The sequence below is a fragment of the Protobothrops mucrosquamatus genome, unplaced genomic scaffold (assembly GCF_001527695.2).
Source record: "Protobothrops mucrosquamatus isolate PMUCROS unplaced genomic scaffold, P.Mucros_1.0 scaffold_289, whole genome shotgun sequence".
NCBI lineage: Eukaryota > Metazoa > Chordata > Lepidosauria > Squamata > Viperidae > Protobothrops > Protobothrops mucrosquamatus.
The window spans coordinates 358,938-376,428 of record NW_015386365.1 but is presented as its reverse complement, the minus strand read 5'-3'; the positions used below and the strand labels follow the sequence as shown (position 1 = coordinate 376,428).

At 37.8% G+C, this 17,491-nt stretch overlaps 1 protein-coding gene across 1 annotated transcript in view; it reads left to right on the top strand.

Annotated features, from left to right (window-relative positions):
• Positions 1–17,491, top strand: part of DUSP10 (dual specificity phosphatase 10) — a 31,777-nt gene that overhangs the window by 6,982 nt on the left and 7,304 nt on the right. The window lies entirely within an intron of this gene.

Here is a 17,491-nt window from a genome sequence, read left to right as displayed (position 1 = left end):
TGATCTCCCCCAGCGGCTTTACATAAATATTGAACAAAAGGGGAGAGAGGACCGACCCCTGAGGCACCCCACAAGTTAGGGGTCTAGGAGTCGACCTCTGTCCCCCTGCCAATACAGACTGCGTACGGTCGGTGAGGAAGGAGGAGAACCACCGCATAACGGTGCCTCCCACTCCTAACTCACCGAGACGCCGCAGCATAATACAAGCTTTAGAGCATTAATTGGGAAAAGGCTATGGGTGTTGCAGAATAATCAAGATGGATACAATCACTAGATGTACCCATCTAGTACAATCACTTTGAAGTCCTTCCATTACCTCCAGATGCTCCTGGAATGGTGAGAAAGGAAGAGGACTAATATTTTGATGCTGTGTACCTAAGGGCAGCATGTTCACAGTCACTTCCCCTCAACCTGAGGCCTTCTAGACATCCCATAGTTTTCAACCATACTGACTAGGGATTTGGGGGACTGGAATCTAAAGCAGTCAGAAAACATTAGAATGGGGAAGCCTGATCTGTATAGAGAGATTGTAATCAAGAGAATGGCATTTGGTCTTGTTCAAGATTTAATTTTGGGGATCTGCAGAAGGGACCAAAGATTAAGGAATGTTAACATTGGTTCTTGCATTTACATACTTTTTAAATCATTTCCACTTTGAAAAAAGGAATGTAGTAAATAAAATATGGAAACAGAATATAGAAAAAAAGGAACATGGAAAACAGTAATTACTCCCTAATCAGCAAATGGAGCTTGTGGTTTCATAATTATGTTAGTCTTAATAATAAAAAATCTCATTAAACATAGTAAACTTTAAATTAATTTTATATGGAGCACAAAAACACTGCTAATCTGCTCTTTTAATTGACAAATGATTATGACAGTCTCAATTTTGATAATTTTTAAAAACCTATGACTGAAGCTCAACTTTTGGTGCTTTCATGGGTCTGCATTTGCAGTTTTATTGTCAAGTGATTTATCATCACCTTCTGGGAAGTTATTCAACTTTTCAGTCTATCCCACAGTTCTGGTATTCCCTGGTGGTGTCCTATCCAGATTACAACTAACCCCAATCTTGCATAGTTTCTTGTTATTTCCATTTCAAGGCATGGTTTCTTATTCTTGAATAATTTTGAAAACCATGAATATTAAACAGAAATATATAATACTTTTAAACACATAATGTTCCATATATTCAGTCCTGAATTTTAGAAGACTGAAGTTGAGTTCACTGTGGTTTCTTGGTGAGTGTATGTTTGTGTATGATGTCTGAGAAATAACCAGGAGTCCAAATTCTTAGAAGTATGGACTCATAGAGAAGCAAAAACTCTGAAGCTTCTCAACCCCTGATATGTGGTAAAAGCATTGTCACATAATCACCCTACAAAACACTGCTATGTCTGTATTCTGAGGCTGGAGTTTAAAATTAGCAAAAACATAAATCTAAAGATGCTTTAGAAAGGAGATTATTTTCACCCTCCTCTTTCCCAATTGCTGGTTGAATCCTTTTTTAAATTTAAAGCAGGAAAAAAAATGTTCCTAATTTCTCTGTATGATGTTCTTTTTTTTTTTTTTTTAAGAACCACAATTCGAAAAAATAGCAAGAGAAGGCCTTTTTTGGAAGTAGGTTTTGGACCATGGATGCATATTATCACAAGGCTCTGCTTCAGCCTCTGTGCTTGCAGTGTGGTTGGAGAGGTGTTTGTTATTCAATTTCACTTGTCAGATGGAATTTTTTCCATCATGCTTCAGTAGCTCTTAATGCCCTGCGTGTGATGCCATTTTTGTTTTTAGATATTGAACTAAAACTGAAGTTGGGCTATGGAGCTGCTCTGCGTTTTATGTTGAGTGAGGCTCTTTCTTGACTGCAATCCAGTCATAATTTATGGCTGGCCCATCTGATCTTCCTGGTTTATGTTTGTAAACATTGGTTGCTAACTGCCCCATCCAAGTTTGTCTCCGCTTCCCCCCCTCCTTGTCTAGGACCATGTTCTCCATGTTTGGTGCTGCCTGTCACGCAGACTGTGCTGTTGCCATTTCAGTGGCTCAGTGTCACACAGAGGAGAAACTGATCAGAGAGATTCTACTGGCCTCCCCCCCGTCTCCCCCCACCTTTCCTGCTTAAGTTACAGGCTTAATTTACAGCTCTGCCTGATGACCTCGATCAAGTATATTTTCACTCTTCTAGGCGTCTGGTGCATTTTGTAGATTTTTTTTTTGTTTAAGTATAATGAAATGCTGGAGCCAGATAGAATGCCAGAATGTTGTAAATATTAAAAGTTTATATTACTGGAATGTACAGATAAAAACTCTTTTTTAGTTATCTGAGCAGAAGTCTACCCTATCTTTACTATAAGAATTTTAGATGTCCATATTCTGTCTCTCCTATTTCTCTTAGTACAGTGCTTCTGTATTATATAAATTTCTGATTGACCACTTTATGGACAGAATGCTGGATGATATAAACTGACTTGAAGAGCTCCAGATGTGTTGGATCTTCCAAAATTGTAGCTTTTGCAACCATTTTTTTCACCATTTTCAGCTTGGAAATTAATTGCTTTATTGCTATGCAACTCTGCTGAATAGCTCATAGTCCCTTCATAAAGCAGAGGTAATCTGTCTTGAATATTAACCTACGTGTAGCATTGACAAATGATCTAGGCAAATTATTAGAATACAAACTTACTCTAATGTTTTCCATGTGCTAAGTTGGCTATGAATTATGGATTGGGGGTTCAACACATTGGATTGATAGTGGCTAACTAATAATTACAGATATTCTTATATTTTACTAAGTTGATCCCTTTAAGGTGATATGTGCAAATAAACCAATGGTATGATGTAGTGGTTGGAACCTTTGACTAGGAACTTAACTTCCAGATTCAGCCATGAAAGCTCACTGGGTTAGTCAGTGGCTCTGCTTCCACATGCTTGTTTGGATCAATGAGGGACAGTGTGTTCAGGAAATATCAAAGGGAAGACTTAATCCAGGGTGATAACCCTTTAAAAACTTAGTCATGAACAAATTAATGTTATGTTGAAGAATACCTACACATCAAGCTATGTGACCCATTTTGTGCTCTAGCTGCTTTGTAGAAGAATTGGTTTCAAGCCCTGGTAAAGAAGAATGCATGTCTCAAACAAAGGCTTTAACACACAAGCCAAGTGCTCAGTATTGAAACATTTGTATGGGACATGACGCTTAGAACTTCCTATAAAGCACCAGATGGTGCTTTGGGCTTTAAGCATGCCACTGACAATGTATGTGTCCTTATTAGTGGAAATATGAATTAGATAGTGTTGTGGCCACTATCAGTCTAGTCTATTTTATGGAATGTTATTCTAATAAAATTGGAGAAAATAATACTTAAGGGTATGGCCCCGGAAGGCAGGTGTAATCCAAACCCAGTGAATAAATATAACAGTGATTGCAACCATTGGTACTGATAATTCAGGCGTGTTGTCTACACATTACATCACATCCATTAACAGTTAACTAAGAACATTAACTTCCGTACATATGTCTCTATTTGAAATTTGACTGACTGATAAGTAACATAAGCCTATATAGAAACAGAAGAAATATGGTTGAGAATACCCCAACTAACTGGCTATAATTTTACTTTGATTTCATGTAGTTGTTATTCTGTTTTGTATTCGTTTTTAGGAACCAATGATGAATCATGGGACCTTTTGAAACAAAAGGAAAACGTTTTTAGTGGTTTTTTTAGTTAGAATATCATGTTTTCTTTCTACTGTTATGTATAGAGAACTGCTTATGGTGTGCTTTTTGTAAAATGACAGCATATTTATTCTAGCAGAACTTGCTTTCTCAACAATTTCCTGAGATTTGTCAATTCTGAAGTGACTACTTCTGAAGTTACCAAACATCAGGTAATTGACTGAGATGGAGAACACACAGACTTTCAAGACCATACTAGCTTAAAAACCAAAGGCTATTTCACTGGAACTTGGTCATAAGGGAATAATGCTATGTTGAAACCTGTTTTGCAATTTCTTCATAATTTTCTTGCTATGTGAAAGATACTTCTGTTTTTCTACTATATTCTAGACTACTTAAGATTTTCTTTCAGTTTTCTCTGGTTGATACTTTTGAGTTGAATGCTGGTGTTATGCAGTTCTCCATCACCCCACAATCTTCCTGGTTACCCAATCATTCTAACTTGAAGAAACCTCTTGAAAATTTTCCCTTTGATTCAGTTGAAATGTGGGAAATCAGGCATCTGCAGATTAATAGAGAGATGATTGATTAACAATTGAATCAGCAGCTACCTTGTAATTAAGAATGTGCAAGAAGAATATTATACTCTACCACTAAGTCTTTCTCTTCTTGGAAAGAAACATCCCAGAATGAACTCTCTTTCATCCTATTGAATGAGAACTGGTAGGAAAAAATATGGAATTGTGTTTCTGAATGTCACATGAACATATTTGCTAGTTTTTTTAGGTATGGGAAGTGATTGGCGTGTGCTATGTACTTCCACCTCTTTCCAGTGCAAGTATTGCCAAAATTTTTGTTAGTGATGATTAAATGCTAGATCTTCATCATGGGTGATGCTGACCAGGTCTCCCCTCTTAATTGGAATTTGAGAGTTTGATCAGTATTGTTGAGAGTTAGTAATTCTCCCAATGTAATGTAATGTTGAAACAATATAGGAGTATTTGAGCTGTAGAGCACAGGAAGAGGGAAGAATAAAATTAAAAGCAATTATGTGATTAAAGCCACAAGAGACAAATGATTCTAGCAGGAGCATTAGGCAGCCTGAATACTTTTGGTATGGCAAGGGACAGTAACATTTTTTAAAATACACAAGGTTTTTTTTAGCCCATTTCTTAAAAACACAAGGGTTCTGGCAAGAAAATTGATGAGTAATTAGATGAAGTGTTGGTTTAAGGCAAAGAAATTAACTACAATGGGAATGATTGGAAAGCCGGAAGGAGTACAGGAACTACTCACTTTTGTTTTCTACACAGTATAACCACCTATTTGGTAAATCATGTTGGTAATTGCCATGTTCAGTTACTGAATCTTAAAACATATCCCAGATAAATTTTCTCTTATTTTATGGCCTTATGGGACTGGAGTGGCCACAATTCTCAGCTAGTCACAAGGATTTTTTAAAAATTAAACTCCCAGCATTCTAAAAGATATACTGCTTTGGTAAGAGCATGCTCTGAATTGTATTGTAACCCTCAGGAAGGATCTACTAATGTGAGACATACCCTACCCCTTATTGAACAGGATAGTACAGGTTGAACATTTACCCTCATATGAAACATTATCAGTTACCTGTTGGTAGTTGCTTTTTACTAGTCTTAAAGGATCAGGGTACCTTTATTTTCATGCTGGCATTCAAGGAATGTTTATTGCCAGAACCCAGGTGGCAATCTATTGTGCGTTAGTGATGCATCCTACCAGGACTTTCTATCCTGCATTCATTTTATTGCAATTAATATTTAATTATTTTTCATTTTATATGGGCTACAGTTTGGAAAGTGTTATTAAAACATGCAATCGTGCTATTTGCTTTCTAAGCTCTTACTGTAGCTTTATAGCTTAACATGTATTCTGACTATTGATACAAAAGGCTGTAGCTTGTTGAGAGGGAAATACTGTGAGTTTTTCTTGGGTAAACATAATTTGTTTTGTCTGAAGTGGCAGAGTTATGATTTAGCATTATCATGTGCCTCATTAGTTCACTATCTAAACTGAATTCTTGCTTTTATTTTGTGCTTATTATGGGAAAATACAGAATTTAGGGCAGGTTTGATCAGCTAGCTTTGTGTGATATTTCAGCTTAAGAATGCTAATTTGAAAGTTCTTGTTTTTTATCTATGCAAATAGAAGTTGAATATGTTTGCACAGCTGGCTGTTGGATGGAATTAAAAGATAATGTATTGATTCTTACATTGTATCATTGTGTTCCTTGAATTGATTTCGTTTGATTTTAGAACAGCTGTAGCTTTCTTCAGGTATTTCTACTTGTACATTTTCCATTGCACTGGGGGTGGGGACATTATCCATCCATCGTGAAAAATTAACCTGAGAAATAGCATCTTGGTTCTAGCATCAGTGTACATTTTAATTTTTTGAACAGGCATAAACATTGCTAAAGGCCCAAAGGGAGTGTAGTTGTCAACTTTAGCAAAGGAGCCGTATTTACATTTCATTAAAAATGAGCATTCACTGTGTTAAAAGTTCCAGATTGCTAAATTCATCCAAGGGGCTTCTTGTTCTGCCCCTTTTCCAAATTTCTGAATGTTGCCCTTTGTGTTGTCTTAATGCTTGCATAATCCCCCACATGACAAGCACCAGCTGCTGATTTTGTTCCTGAACCAAGGCTGCAATGAAGGGCAAACAGTGTTTAATTAGATACCAGTACAGTGCTGGTTGGAAGAAAGAACGAATCAGCGATAAAAGCTCCAAATGGCTGTATTAATATTTCACACAAGTCACTTTCTATGTATGTTTATGCTGACTAAATCTGGGCAAAATGATAGAGTGCCTTTAGCAGAAGCTAAAATAAAATGTGTGCATAAATTAATGAATTCTCCTTCACTCTCTATATGAACAGTAGTAACTTTCCTGTATTGTAAAACTATGTGATATTTGTTGGAGGAATCTGACATAATTGATTTTTCTCCCTTTTTCTAAGAATTGGAAAAGAAGATTCGTATTGAATGTTAAAAACAGAGAAGTAAAACAGTATGAAATTTGGATCAAAGCTCAGTTCAACTCTTTGGATGTTATAGAAAGAAACTCATCCATGGTGTTGAAAGTCTCTGAAAGAAGGATTCAAATGATGCAAATGTTCTAATGTTTTCTGCTATGTCTTTCCTAGCCCAAATGGAGGAACACCATCTTGGGAAAGTAGGTGGGGAGTGGGCTTTGGAAATTAGTGGGTGGAGGAGAGTAAAGACAAAGGGCTGCTGATTCTAGGTAACATTTACTTGCCTCATCGCAGTAACTCACAAAGTGAGGTTACATAGTTTGATACTTGTATGTTCATTTTTTACCTACTCTGAATGTTCAGCTCAGTGGTGGCTTCTAGCTTTAGGGTTTTAGGGTACTTTTGTTACAATTGGTTCAAGTACATCATGCTATGCAACACTTTCTGAAAAAAAAAATGGGTTTGAGAAGAACTTTGAAGACTGTAAGTCAGGGGTCTCCAACCCCTGGTCCATGGACCGACACTAGTCCATGCGGCATGCCAGAAACCAGGCTGTGCAAACAAGCAAAGCCCTATCTGCGGGATGCTAGCAGCACACAAAACCATGCTCCCTCCAGTCCATGGAAAAAACTCTCTCCATGGAACTGGTCCCTGGTGCCCAATAGGTTGGGGGCTGCTGCTGTAAGTAGTTTCATATGTAAAGGAACCTGGAGGCATTGGCAGGCAATAGTATAACTGTTGGTTATGTGGATTGTGAGTTCTGGAGGCTGCCAAATTGGATAAGGGTTAAGGTAGTTTAAAGAGTTAAACAAAGTTCAACACAATTGAATATTACATAACTTGAAGAAACAGGAGGAAGTCCCAGGTTGCTCTTTGGAAATTTTTAAAAATTGTATATGTTTTTTTTCACCTTGTCATGATTACATTCCATTTGGTTGGATTTTGGTCATGAGTAACTGAGTGAATTGAGGCCACTGTTATTTGAATTAGAATATTATTTTTTTCTTTCAAAAAATAAATAGCACAAAAGTTGCCTCTGGTCTCCAGCTTTACAATTTAATATTATTTCTGTTTGCAGTATTTGCACAGGTATGATCTACCAAAATATTTTGGTTTTTTTCCCCTGGACAGCTACTCTCTCCCTCTCTCCATATTCCCACTGCTAATACTTTGAAAATTCAAGGGCATGCCCTGTTACAGATTAATTGCTTAAGTATGAGCATAACATTTGTAAGTGCTGACTTCAAATACACTGTCCTTTGTATGTGGTCAGGAGGCAACCCAATCCTAAAATTGTTGTGGCTAATATGAACCATCCAATATAACTGCCAGCTCATATATAGCCAATTGATGTACAAAAGTTGAAAACAGAAAGCAGGTGAATAATTGACTTGTCTGGAATGGAGATCTGTAAAATCTTTTACATAAGAAGATTGGAAGCTTTCTTTGCAAAATTCTTCCTCTGAACTACTTCTAAGGAGTTGGTTTTGTAGTTTCCTCAGTTTGAAAAACACTGCTTTAGATAAAAGTTTCTCAAATTATGCTAGGTGGTTGGTTGAAAGTAGTAGATGAGGCCATGTTTAGCAGGGCTGGATTATCAAACAGGCCAAGAAAGTTCTGATTTAAGATCTATGATTATATGGTGATGCTGCCACCCTTCAAGGTCACGTTTAAAATTCTGGGTAATTTCAAGATTGCAATCATAAAATTACTTTGTAGTGTCATAAAGATTAATAACTCAGAACTTTCTTCGATTTGACTAGTATTTTGTTTAATTTGGTGCTAGAATTTTTAGCTACTACAGTTGATTGTCTTCATTACAGTTGCATATTTCTACTTCTTTTTCCCATCACCTAGAATGATGCATTTTAATATTGATATTTAAAAGAGATGGTTTTAGTTGCTGCTTCTTGTCCAATGTTACGAACTTCCATCCTTAGCTACTTCAGGAATGAAAAAGGGACTGCAATGCAGTTTAGATTGCTCATGAACTAATTTGGATGTAGCTTGTTTATAAATTGGCTTCTACAGGTAACAAGTATATGGGGAATGAAAGGGTGGTGACAGGAGAATGATCTTGCATATTTATGGAATGTTCAGAATTTAGTTATTGTAAAGTAGTACAAATGAGTCATCCTGGAAGCTTCTTTGGGGGGTAGGTAAATGAGAGGAGTTGGTTTGTGAAAGTTCCTACACAGTCAGTGAAAACGATTTGATTACAAATCTGATAATTACAAAAACAAAGGACAGATGGAAACAGATCAGCCCACTCAAAAGAGAAGAGTTCAAATAGTGTATTAGATGGAGCAGGAAGAAAAAAACAAAAAATAATATAAGAGGGCATGATTACTATTTCTATATACAGGGCTTATTCTTGAATGACAGAACTAACATTTTTTTGTTTGGTTCTGGCTTCCTATTTTCTCCATGCTGTAATTCTTTATTCTAAAGCCTGATCCACAATTCCAGCAACTGTTTACTTCTACCGTAAGGGTGCTTGCTTTAAATTCCTAGACCTGGACCATGGTGACCAGTTCTCTTGCCACACCTTCTTTTGTATAAGGACCAAATGGATCTGCTAGACTCATGTAGATTTGTAAATTAACCAGTTGATCCAAACAATTAGATCACACAGCAGACAGGGAAAAGTCCAACAGTTGGACAGTTGCTGCACAGCTTTGTGCTACCTTATTACATTGCTCTGCATCGAGTACCAGAATGATTTAAGACTTTCATCACTTAGTATAAATTATACATTTGCTTAAGACAGGTAGAATTCCTCTCTAAGTATTCTCACATAGAATTTGTTCTTAGATTCTAAACAAGGGGAAGCGGGTAAATGAGCAGTTTTACTTCTGGAAAATAACAATCCTGCCCAGGAGAGTATGCTAATTTTATGATCATATTGAGAGCTGCTTTGGACAACATTGCTGGAAGAGTGATAGCTAGCCATGAAATTTACAGTTTACTACAAGGTAATTGCTGAGTATAGGCATATAATCGTGGCCTGCTATATAAATGTGATTAATAAATAAATATTATTGATTTGGGAGAAGGACTGAAATGGCTTAGGCTGATCAATTAAAGGAGGCCCTATCTGGTGAACTGTGGGAAATGCTGTTTCATAGGTTGCTCAAACTCTTAAGGAGGATTATTTCAGTGTATAGCCATAGTTGGAAGAACTGAAGGACAATGGCATACTTTCTGTGTACTTTACACATACTTTCTGTGTACTCCCTCTTTTGATCAGATTTTTCAAATGTCAAGGCCATGCAATTTATAGCCAATGGACCTCACTGATGGCTGTAGAAAAATAATGCAAATATATGCAAGGTCTTTGCTTATATTGTGGAGTTTGGGGGCATTTTGTACTAGCTTTCTAGAATAAATTTTCCTATCTTGAATTGACTATGAAGTATCATATCTGTGGCTTGAAGGATTATTGTCCAACTAAGTATTCTATTCACATAAAGCCTACTTTGCTAGAAAATGGCACAGTTCTTTTTGGAGTGTTAGGAGCAAGGGTCATCCAGCAATTTAAGGGACCTCAAACATACAGTGCTTTATATTACCTATCATTCTCAAAGTAGATCCATAATAAATCTGAAGCCCTGATTGATTCAGGAGTCACAACCAATTTCATAGGTTCTGTTGCATGCAGATATGTCTTGCCTAGCCAGTGTAAGACACCAGTGAGGGTGGGAATGACTGATTGATGATTTCTATATTTGAGACTGGTTTCTGGATATAGAGCCATCTTCAACTCACCAGTTTTTACCACCAAAATACACAACATGTCTGATTTCTTTACATCTCCTCATAGTTTTGGGATAGGTTGGCTTCAGATCCACAGCTGAGGACCTTAGATAAGTTCTGACACCTTGTGCCATTTTATTCTGGGCAACTGCAACAGTGGAGAAATAAAGACAGAGACCAATAACACAAGCTCCTATTTTCCTCAGGGAGAATATGTATGCATCTCCATCCTCTTTGCTTTTGGAATGTGAACCCTAACAGATTTAAGTTAAGATAGCATAGCCTAATGCTAGGCATAAACATCCTTTAAACATTGCTACATCTGCTGTGGTCCCCATCACTTCTAAGCTTATGCAGTTTCCTCAAGACATGGTTAGGCCAGCAAGCCTGGGGACCGCGGGGGGGTGTGTGTGGTGGTTCGACAAGTGAGGAGACTCCGTTACTATTAACATCCTCTCATCTATTATTCTTGTTTAATTCTTTTTGTAGTTTTAAAATGTTTTTAATATTTGTTAATGATGATTTTAGATATTTTAGCTTTGTTGTATGCCACATATTGTACACCACCCAGAGTCACTTGCTTATGAGATGGACAGCTCTATAAGATAGATAGATAGACAGGCAGGCAGGCATTCTGGCATTCTTTAGCACATTGTAGTTAGGAAATGTAGGTGGTCAATTGCTATGCATTCTTCTAATAAGGAAAGAAGAAATTTCCTAACAATCTCTGGGGTGAGACTTCCTCTTAGTTGTGACAAGAGGATTGCTACAAAGTAAGCACAGTGGGGAAGAGTTTTCTCCTTGATGACTTAATTAAATGATGACTCAATTAAATCCCTGATGAGATTTAATTGAAACAGGGGAAGTATTGAGGTTTCAAAAATGTACAATAAAAGACCTACCAATTTATGTACCTATGTATATTTTGGCTGTCATATTATACCCATAACAGTTCTCCAAAAATGCCTTCTTCCGTGGGACAATATCTAATAAAAATTCTTTAAGAATGGTGATTTTAAATCAGTATTTTAGTAACTGGGCAGTTAAACCCAATTCTTACCAGTCTTCTGTCTCAGGATACTGTCTTCTATGCTGCACTGACTGAGAGCTTCTTCTGAAGATAATCTAAGTGAAAGCTTTTGTGAATAAACTATCATGTTCAATGGCAATTGCTGGAGGGAATCTGACTTTATAAGGCTACCAACACCAGTTATGTAAGTTTTTTTGTCTGTTTCATTTGCAGGAAGGTAGTTGAGAACTCTTCGGTCTAAAAGTCCTCCTTCAGGCACTTCCAACACATCAGAATTTTAAATCTCATTTATCTTTAAAAAATAGCTTTTTGTTATCTTCCACGTTAGCTTCAGAGGATAATATCTGAAATCTATGTGATCCCAAAGATGACCTATAGATAGTGGAGGTAATATTGGAGAATGCTTAATATACACCAAGCTGAGAATACCTTATCTGAATCCTGAAATTGTTTACTAATGTGGACCATCTGTTTGCTTCTATTCTGTGACTGTATAGCTGAAGTGGTAGAAAGCCCAAATGCACTCCTGAGTGGTTGATTAAGCCCTTTGGGTTAAATGAATCAGTGCAACTGTAAAATAGAGCAGATCCCATGATTTTCAGCAATGGCCTGGCCTAAAAAGACAAAGTTCATCTATAGAAGCTTTCTGGAATGTTCAGATAGACCAGTTCTTGTTTTTTAGTCTGGAAGCCAATGACAAATGCCAGAAATAATTTAATTGCTTATACAGTGGGTGCTATATTGTTATGTAACATCACTGACAACTGAAAAGAAAATGGGGAATTCTGTTGATTTTTTTACATTGATATATTTCAAGCATCTGTGCCTGTGAACTGGCTTGCTTGTTATTAAAAACAGGTATCTGATGTTGAAATAATTCTGATTCACTAAGTAGCTAATAACACATTGCCAAAGATTGTGTAAAAACTGTGTTTTCATTATATCTATTGGACCTTCCAATTTTCTTCTATCAATATGGCTGTCAACTTCAAGCCCAAGTCTTCTAAATTAAACAGATTTCATTATTTAAAAGGCTTCCCTTCCTGGGTGGGGTCTATCTGCTTTTGCAAGATGATTTATAAAACATTGGCCAGCTTATAGGACTTCATGATTGTTGCTGACATCCTTGAGTAAATGTTTGAAATGGGGGTGTAATTCTGAAAGTTATAATAAAGAGCAGGCACTGAAATCTGTACAGTTTCCCACTCTTGTCTTTCAATTAAAATAAAAGCAATAATTTTAGAATCTACAATTGCTAATCAAATGGGTTTACCCCAGCTCAAATGGATCTATTCTTTGACCTTGTGTATATTTGTGTATGGGTTATTTATAGACTAACTAGAATAGCAGTCCCCAACCTTTTGGGCACCAGGGACCAGTTCTGTGGAGAGAGGTTTTTCCGTGGACCAGAGGGTGCGTGGTTTTGTGCGGTGACCCACATCCCATGGATGGGGCTTCACTTGTTTGCACAGCCCAGTTTCTGGCATGCTGCGGACTGGTGTCTATCCATGGACCGGAGGTTGGGGACCCCAAACTAGAAGGTCTAAAAATTTCTATGCCAGTGTTACCCACATACTGCTGTCCAAATGATTTAGACTGTAACAAGTATTATCCCTGGTTAGTGACCATGTTAATGGTCTTGATAGCACATGATTCAATGCATTTGAAGAGTACCACACCAGGAAACCATGAGGTACTCTATTGTCTCTGTGCTGGCATTTCGCTTACACAACTTTTTCACACGATGATCTTATTGACATGTTGCTTGACACTGATTGGTCAAATAAAGTGAAATTAATTTCACACACACACCCCAGGACTATGTGACTTGTGTATAATATATAAATTTACATAACTGGATTATATAACTCTATGCTTAAAGAAAATGAAATCCTGTCTAAATGTCAGCAAAAAAATGCATATAGTTTTTAACCATAGATTCCACTCTCTGTTGTACTTCCGGAATTTCTGAGATGCTAATGCAGGATTTTGTTCTGGGGATTATGACCATCTGTTCTCCCACAGAATAATGGGCTGAGATTTTCCTGCTTTTATCACTTTCTTCCTTTAGAATTAGGAGTATTTACAGCAGGGCACTTGTTTATGCATACATAGATGGTTTGGCCTTTAATGTTTCCTATACTTGAAATTCCTGTTATCACTTCAGGAGATTGTTATTTACTGCTGATTAAATCTGAATATTTCTTGTGAAAAATCATTGAGGATCACTCCAGCAGAAATGCCGATTTTCTCCTCCTTCCATCTTTCTCTGTTCCTCTCTGAGGTTTATTTTGTTTGATTGATAGTCACCAAATCTGGAGACTGGAGACAGTGTGCAAAGTTAAAAGAATGTAAAAATAATATAAAACAATATAAAAGCACACAGACAAACAGAACACATTGGGAAGAAAAATGCCCCCATCAACTATCTACTGGTATCAGGATCACAAATCACACTAGTTTCAAAAGGCAATTTTTCAGAGTTTTTCAATTGGCATTAAGATCAGGGCCAGGTGAACTTCCAGGCAACAATATTCTAGAGCAGAGGTCCCCGACCTTTTGGGCACCAGGGACTGGTTCTGTGGAGAAAGGTTTTTCTACGGACTGGAGAGTGTGTGGTTTGTGTGCTGCCTGCATCCCACAGCTGGGCTTTTGCTTGTTTGTGCAGACCAGTTGCTGGCATGCCACGGACCGGTACTGTCCACAGACTGGGGTTGGGGACCCCTGTTCTAGAGGGTAGAGAAAGGGTGGCTCCAGGATCTTACAAGATGAGATGCTTCATCTTATGGGAACAGCAGAAATCATTGGGGAAAAAGTGGTCCTATGGTTATTTATGAACTGCCTTTCTTCAATTAGGAGAAAGTCCAGGTAGGGCTTTACAGGTGACAACCAACATCTGCAGATGGAATGGCTATCCAGTGGAATTTATTAAGAAGTACAGCAGACCATATGAGCCTTGCAGGAGCCAACACATAGGCACACCTATGGCATGGACAACATTGCCGTATATCAACGGTGTGTCAGAGGCAACAGCACGGATATTAGCCCCATATAATATTAGCATTGCCCATAAACCAGACCAAACCCTCCATGCTAAGGTAATGCACCCTAAAGAGCCTCTTCCCAACGAAGAAAGATCTTCCGTGGTATATAGAATAAAATGCGAGAATTGCCACTGCAATTACATTGGGGAGACGACTAAATGGCTCAAGACCCGGATTCACGAGCCTGAGCTGGCCATCAGAAGGCAGGAACAATGTTCACAAGTATGGGCACATATGGCCAGCTGCAATCATACGTTCAACCTTGGGGGGGGGTGGAGACCATTGCCACCAAGGGCGGCTGACTACTTAAGGAGGCCTGGCCATCCAACGGACACTTGATCAATCGCCACATAGACCTACTGCCTGCTTATCAGGCATTAAGGAAGTGGGAGGAACAACGTAACAACTTGTGATGAAGGCAACGAGTGCCGGCCATGCAGGATCGGAATGGCTGGCCTGTGCAACAACGAACTACAACTGCCGAAAGGAAGGAATCCCCAGTGCATCCTGTGCAAGAACTAAAGAGGGGGCCAGGGTACAGCCAAAAGGAGGGGTGGCCATAGGACAGGAGGCATTAGGGAACCAACCCACAGCAACAGGCACTCAGACACGAACCAGGCAGACAAGGAGAGCAACCATAAGGGAGGAAATGATCCCTGAGTTTAAGAACACACAGACTGATGCGGGACAGCTAGAAACAATACAGCCAATTGGGGTGGGCAGACCGGTAACTTGCTCCATGAGCAGAGTGCAAAAATGACCGGCTTTATAAGCAAGCTTCCCAAACACCAGCATTTTACTCTGACGATGTTGGCAGTTAGCCAACGAAAGCTAAGTGTATTAAAACAGTTTTGTTTGTATTTTATCCTGGTGTTCGATTATCTTCTTGAATATGAATATACCTGGGATCCACTATTGAGTATAGGTATTAGACAGCAATACTAAGCAGGGCAAAGCAGAAGTAAAGTGAGAATGGCATGGCTATTGCAATTTGCCAGATATGTTTTGTGTATTTATTTGATGCCTGAAATGGCCTTTTATTTAAAATAGCCAGAGAACCAAGTACTGTGCTCTGTTTTTGATGTATCCTAAAATGAACCTCTTGGTTAAAGTCTTCCCCCAATATTTGATATTTTTCTTATCAGCAGTTATTGTGTGAATAAAACCAGTAACGAATTAAGTAGGCTGGTCCATAACAAAAGTCTGACATCCATAATTACACAAAAGAACATGTGTTTTATAGTTCTCATGAACTCTTCAACTGAGAAGGGTTTTTTTTTTTGTACAACACGTTTCTAAAGTTATTTGCCTGCTGTGATTATTCTGCTGTCAAAATACATGCATACATACAGACATACACAGTTTTATTGATAATTATTTTTACGATAGTTATTTTTTAATCCGGTCGTATTTTGTATATTGAGAAGGAATATTTCAGTTTAGAAGTATAGGAATATTTTTAAACCATAAAGTATATTGGCAGGAAATGTTTGTAAGCAGGGGGATGCAAAATGTGTCATAGATGCTTCAGTGGATACTGCAGTGAACCAGGGGGTTGGATTAGACCGCAAAGATGCTTTGCAAGTATTTTATGAAAGGCTGCAGGCTGAGGTCTTCTCCCAAAGCCCCAGCCTTTCTCTGGGCATCTGCATGGTGCAGTAGATATTGATGTGTGTTTGAGAAGAGTGATGCTTCTCAACCCAACCCTTACATATATAATATGATATGGAAATATACTTGTTTACCTATTTTTAAGACCAAACCACACTGGTTTTGAGAGTTTCATTATATTCTCTTTCCATTCATCTCCTGTGCTCCACAACCATTATAAGTTCAGGTATGATGGATGTGAAAGTTAAATAATGTTAACTGTTTCCATTCCCTTAAGAAAAAAAGAAGAAGCTGTGATCAAGTGGCAAAGCACAAAATAACTAGGACCTGGAGATCAAACTGGGAATTTTAAAAAAAATCTCATTTTAAAGTATTTAAAGTGGAAGGAAAGGTATTCATGATATGGAGAAGAAAAAAACATTTCCTCTGGCTAAAGCCAAAGCTGCAATTTGTTGCTGCTGACCTCTCTTTTGAAATGTTTTAAGATTTCTCCCATTGTTTTCTCCAGACTGAAAGGAAGAAACCTTTAAGGCCTTAAATAAAATTTAGACCAAAAGAATCTGATCTTTCTGAGATGCCTTTGTTGAATTACTGTATATTTTTATCATAATGTTTCTCTGTTAGCTAACAAAATAGCAATACCTCACGAGGGGTGGGGTGGGGTGGGGATGCAGGGAGAAGGTCTTCAAATGAACTGAGCAAACCACTAAATTATTAGGATAATCAAACTCTTGACTTCTCACTACACCCTCTAGTACTTAATGCTCATCTTTTTAATACAAGCTACTTATTTTTTTGTAATGACTAGCATATTTTGTATTTTTCTTTGAGAACTTAATTTAGGAATGTCTAAACTTTTTAAAAATCATTTTGGCACAGAAGAGCAACAACAGATGAGAAAGTGGGACTATCCTGAATGGTTTGGGAACACAACTGCTCTTAAGTTACCACTTCTTTATTTTTAATATGCCTATAAGGAATAAGATTTTCTGTTAAACTGTCTTTGCTTTGTGCAAAATATCTTGCAATTTTCAAAAGTCCGCTTGCTCAGTTTTGGCAAAGGCAGCATTTCTCTTTAATTAAAGACAAAAGTTCCTCTGTTTTTGGTAGCTGCCTCACCTATAATCTCCTACACATTCAGAAGGGCTATAGCTGTATTTTCCTACTCCTCCTTAGGCAAAAGCTGGTCCAACCACCTGTTAGCATTACATCATGGGCTGTGAAACACACAGTTGTACCAAAAGCCCTTAAACAAAGTGGTGCTTCTTACATTGTTTGCACTCAAAGAGCTGATGTCATGCCAAGCTGATGTCATTCTATGTCTTTGTGTCAATGCCATGGCAACCAGGCAGGTGGGGAGT